Source organism: Lagopus muta, chromosome 14, assembly GCF_023343835.1.
Source record: "Lagopus muta isolate bLagMut1 chromosome 14, bLagMut1 primary, whole genome shotgun sequence".
NCBI classification, from domain to species: Eukaryota; Metazoa; Chordata; class Aves; order Galliformes; family Phasianidae; genus Lagopus; species Lagopus muta.
In genome coordinates this window covers 7,773,625-7,779,525 of record NC_064446.1, presented here as the reverse complement: position 1 = coordinate 7,779,525, position 5,901 = coordinate 7,773,625, and the positions used below count along the sequence as shown (strand labels likewise).

Here is a 5,901-nt window from a genome sequence, read left to right as displayed (position 1 = left end):
TGCAGCCTGGAGATGAGAAAGGCCTCCCTTGGGGAAAGCCTTTTGAGAGAGCCTTATCAGCCCAGAGCATGGCTCTCCTCTATCCCGTCAGCCCACAGACTACTTGTCAGTCCCACTGCTTATTATTCTACAGAACTTTCTTGCCAAAAATAACCACGAAAGGGTCAGAAGCTAAGCCAAAGGTCAATCTATGCATGGATAACATTTACTTGTTCACAAAGTTTTCAAAAACACGCACATTACCAGCAGGGTTCCAAAAGCAGACCTTCAGTGTATGGAAAATAAAATCCACTTTTTCAAATAAAAAATAAACACAAGATATTCCATTGCTTAATTTAACTAACCAGCATTTCAGATTCTTCCCTTCGCATTTCATAAATGTGTAGGTTAAATTTAGAATAAGGGTGACAGACAAATCAGGCTGGAGAAAAGGGAGATACTGCATCTCAGCCTCAACTTTGCCTCATATAGCTTCAGCCAGCAGGGATCAGCCAGCGCGTTCATTGTGAGCAACCATGGGATAGAGGCAGGCAGCACTGAATTTTGTACCCCTGCAGTTCTCTGCACAGTGATGAGGGAGGTTGAGCAGCTCTAGGAAGTTCTCATAGAGTGATGGCATTTCCTTAATCTCTCCCCAGTAAAGCCATGCCTGTGAACACAATCGAAGACCCAGGATCTTCCTAAAACTCAGCTAAGGTACAAGAGATGAGTATAGTGTAAATCCTCTGTTGTAGCTTTTATTATTGCAACACGCTCTTCCAGCAGAAGAAAAGCAACAGAGGAAACACTAAAGCTGCTGATTTTTGAACAGTCTGCATTGGAAGAGAACATTCTTTTCAAGCATTGCAGTTGGTTTCTACCAGAATGGTTATTTGGTAGATGGATGCACTTACTGAACCGGACCACCCAAGAACTTGTGATAGATGGTAGAAGAAAAGCCAAAAGCCGAAGCTGTAATTTCTCTGTGCTGAGCATAGATCTCCATACAGCAGAGGTAGCAAATTTCTGAAGAACAGAGATTTCCCCAGCAGGCTGCAGAGCTCCCTCTGGTTGCTGCAGTGGTCGCACTCCAAGGGACTGCAAATGGAGAGCTAAACTATGAAGACTAAGAAGATGAGAGTTTCCACACTGTTGTACAAGAAAGGACCTGGTTTAATTACATTTTATTCCATCTCACTAGTTGGAAGATGAAATTAATATTTCTGATAACACATCTTTGAGTGGTGACACTCTTTACCCAATGGAGTCTAGAGCACTGTCCATCACAAAATTACAGAATAAAAAAGTTTGAGATGTGAGCCTCAGTAAAGAATATTACTTATATTTCAACAGAAAAAAAAATAATAATAAAGCAGAAAAAAAGACAGTGATACTTTAAAAACCACTGTATCTATTTATAATGTTTATCCTATTGTGGATAGGACTCCAGCCAAATCATTATTCATAGCAACTCTTGTTGACACAGAGAAGTAACATCAGCAAAGTACAGTGCCATACTCCAAATGACACTTCAGTTTTATGAACTATGTCCTGTCCATTTCTTAGTCCTTTAAAACAATTTGTAAATACTTAACCAGCAGACATCCCTGAAAATAGCTAGGAAATATTTGCAGATGTAGACAATGTATTTGTCTATGCTTAAAAGCCATCATAAGCAATCAGATCAATTGGTAATTTTTAGTAATTACATTAAGTGAAGAAACAAAGTTATTGTAGAGCATGGCAGTTTTAACAACATAGATTAAGAAAAATGCAATATCTAAGAAGAAGTTATGCAAATAATTTGTCATTAAATCACTTGTCAGAAGCAATGAAAGATAAAAAATTTCCTTCCTTAATTGTCACATATTACCACAATCAACTTTAAAGTGCTTCTGTTTTGCTTAATATAATATTTTGAATTAAATGGGCATGCACACAAGCACACTAATTCCAACATGAAAATTATTTCTGGCCTTTCTCTGTATGCAAATTAATACATAATATCTGTGGAAACATTTGAAGCATCCGAAGAATAGCAGGACATATTTTGCTCTTATCCAAAACATTTTATAAGTCATATGTCAATGCTCAAAATCACTCCTAAAGTAGGAGGGGGAAATTCTTCCAGTAGCTGTATGGTGATGGATGAAAAACTTCTGTGCTAAAGGGAAAAGGAAATATTTCTAATATGAACAAAGGCATCCGAGGACAAGGGCAGGAGAGAGCAGTGGGCTGTTCGTTGTTGCACATTTCCTAGAAGTCAGAATCCATAAACAAGTGATATCTACTTACAACCATTAACACAGAAAGTGCAAAGTTGGAAAGAGCGGAAGAACTCTTTGGTATTCAGATACAGTTCAGAAACAGTTCATCTGATATTTGGTAAACACAAGCAATTGTGAATACTGTGCTCAGAACAAATACCTTCACTAGAGTGATGGAGTGCCATCACTAGAGAATCACTATTCTGTACATTTCTGGTTCAACCTTGCCATCCCCAATATCACCAGCTCATCCCAGCTCAAAGCAGGACTAGCCTCAACATTAGATCTGGCTTCAAGGTGAGAGAACATGTTCAGGGCCATGCCTGCTCAGGTTGTGAATGTTTCCAAGGATGTAGATTCCCTCTCTCACAAGGCAAACAGTTCTAATGTAAACTACAATTATCTTGAGTTGCATGTGTGTGCACAGCTCAATAACAGAGAAAATGCCATGCTTTTGTAGGAGTGGAACAGTGCTGTAGTTGTAACTACAGACAGGGAGAAGCTCAGGTACTGGGACATCCTGGCAAGCAGCTGTAGGAAGCTGAACTGACAGCTGTGCCTTACCTTGGCAATCAATGTCTCGAGGTTTATCCAGTCTTTCCAAACCATGCTTCATGTTCCAGATGTGTCTTCTGCTAGGAGACCTGGGAAAAGTAAATGTCTATCAGATGACCCAAGTTAACTCAATGGACAGAAATCTTCTTTTAATTTATGTAATGCTGATATGCAAATTAGCAAACTGCTTAACAGAAGAAATTCCAAATAAAGCTTATTCAGTCTGAGCATACAAATTATTTCATATTATACAGAATGCTGTTGTTAAACAAAGGGACAATTCTCTGCAGTACCTCTAAACTGGCAGGCACTTCCTGCTATGGGTACAACAGACTAGTTATTTTATGAGCTCCTGAGCTGAAAACCAGCAGGGTTAATCTGAAGAGCAAATGGGAAGATTTATGAAGACAAGGCAAATAAAAACCTTCCTTAGAAGAGTAGGAAAAGAAATACAAGAGGCAAGATTATTTCAACTCCAATTATATTTTTTACTTCATTAGACAACAGAGATGTGGAGCAAACAATGTGTAAATTAAGGACATTTATGTTGGAAAATTATTTAGAATATTGCTTTCAAATGGGCCTATAGATAAGGGGAAAGCTTATCTGATTGAGATAGCAGAGATGAAAGCACTAGAATCATTCATGAATACCATTACATTTAATTAAATTAAGACTGTGAACAAATATGCCAGGAAGAATGCAAAAATTCTGACTTCTGTCCTAGTTATTTTCTTAAGGGCTTTCCTCTAAGGCAATATTTGTGCATCTCTTCCATTGGCTGGATTTTTCCAAAGTGAAGTTTTCTGGTGACTCTGTCCCCTAATCTTTGCTATAAAAGAAATAATCAGCTCATGAACAACCAATAAAAGTGATAAAGTGGCAACGTTTATTTTTGTGCTTGATTTTAGAGGGTTACAGAAAATGTTTAACCTTGAGAGAGGCGGTGGGAGGATGGAGGAGGATGAGATTTTTCTGCTTTAGAATGAAACAATTTATAGTTCCTCCCTGTTCCACTGTCAATCACCTTTTATTCCTCCATTTAAGGGTTACATGTCACTAGTTGAGAAACATCTCCTGTGTAATGTTGTTAATATGTAAACCTCCTGTGGGTACATATTGCTTCAGAAATGTTAAAAATAGGAAAAGCTGTTCAGATTATACACTCAAATTCCAGTCCAGCCAAGGTCATTACAATCTACCCAGCAACTACTGCACAGACCTCAACAGAACTGGTGCTGCATTTAAGACTAAGACCGTACTACAGGCAGATATCACTGTCTAATTAATTGCCTTTTGAGATGAAGAAAACACCATGTCTCTCAGAAGCTGTTTCAGGGACTCGTTACTCTCAGCAATAACATTATCTGCATTTCTTCACTTCTTGATCTTTTGCTTATTATGCAATTGAGGATGGGGGAGAAACATTTTATTTGAGCCAATGGTTACACAAATGATTCTGAAATCATTGGCAAAATTCTATCTAAATTTTCTGCACACTGCAGAGGGTGAATCATAGACTGTAAGCCTCCTATTAGCTTTTACTTTCAAGATAACACCTACCGTCTGACAGAGTGATCCAATACTCTGCTCTTCCCGAGACATAATTTATATCATGAAGCATGAGGATTTCTCAAACTGGTATTAATTTGTTTTTAGTATGATGCTATCATTATTCATATCAACTTCATTAATAAGTCAAAACGTGGGGTGTGGTATCTGATAGCACTAAAGTTCTGAGACAGCTGTAAGGGCTGTGGGGAATAAAACAGCCCATCAACTCCAAACTTTTTCCATTAGATAACCAGAACAGTATGTGCACATTTGCTTTCTTTGTCAAAAACCATAACATGACGACCTTGTTTTCAATTCAGTGCTGATCCAGATGGGAGCACATAGTAAACGAGAATATGGAAAACTCTTTATGTTTCCTTTCATGAGTATTTAGCTGAATGCTGAAATCCCAGAGATAATGATACAAACATCATCAGATATCCTGAAATTCCTCACATGCGGTTGTTATTTTATTATCTCAAAAATATAGCAGTACCCCTTCACAGGCTCTCCTAATTCATATTCAGTGAACTTCTGTTTAAATTAAGAAGAGTTAATATTCCCTGATGTTCAAATTTATCTTGAATATAACTCTTGAATGAGCAACCTATGAAGCTATCTATATAAAACGTCAGAAAGACACTTGGAATCTCTACCTTTCAGCAACTGCACACTTATTTCTCCTACCCCATGGCTGACAATGCATTCCGTGTGACATCTTCCAAAAAGCAAAGCCAGCCAGTGACACAAAAAAGATCTCTTCCACTCTGGGGGAGTGCAGGAGGTAGAAGAGGTGAAGCTTCTCTCTGAAATATTTTTTATTACAAATGGCCATAATGAGGTAACAGAAGTTTCTTTGGGATGTGTGCAAACTGATAAGGACCACACTAAATATTTCATAATGTTTAATTTACAAGGCATTTTCATGGAAAGTGATCAGAGTTAAGCATTTTCCCCTGCAATTTTGTCAACAGTTCAGGGTACAACCAGATTAAGTTGATGTGTAATTCAGTTCATGCTCACACAGCAACTTTTTGCCTTCAAAATGTGTTCTCTCTCTCATTGATTGTTTTAGGGCAGTACTCCGGAACATTCTCATTGTTATTCTTTGCCAGGAAGCACAGGCTTTAGTTAAAGTTGATTTATTCTTCTACCTTTGCTCTGCTTCTGTAGATCATTTTCCTGTGTTCTGTGCTCCTGATAGGAAAACTGCTTGTTTGATCCTAAAGGCACAGGGGGACAATGAAACTAGGCCAGCATGGACCCTGCACACAGCCAATCATGAAAAGGCAGTCAGCACATTTAAAGAGGGGGTTTGGTCAACATTACTGTATATGGGTTAGGAAATTAGAGAAGTGGAAATGTGTAGAATTAGACTTGGATTTGATTTTTGCCAGCATCCAGTATTTAAATAAAGAATGTTTCTTTTAGATTCAGCACCTGAGCTCAAGTGAGCTAGTACTTCACAACATTACTCTTGTCTTGTGTCCCCTTGAGGTCTAAAAGAAACAGGTTTGTGACTCCAGGCAAGGTGGAGGAGACCACT

General features: G+C 38.2%; 1 long non-coding RNA gene across 1 annotated transcript; it reads right to left on the bottom strand.

Annotated features, from left to right (window-relative positions):
- Positions 1–548: 548 nt before the first annotated feature.
- LOC125700450 (uncharacterized) lies at positions 549–5,147 on the bottom strand. Its single transcript, XR_007379933.1, has 3 exons — positions 5,012–5,147; positions 2,811–2,890; positions 549–2,143 (listed from the first exon to the last, which is right to left on the bottom strand). It is a non-coding gene; the product is annotated as an uncharacterized LOC125700450 (long non-coding RNA).
- Between the last annotated feature and the right edge of the window lie 754 nt (positions 5,148–5,901).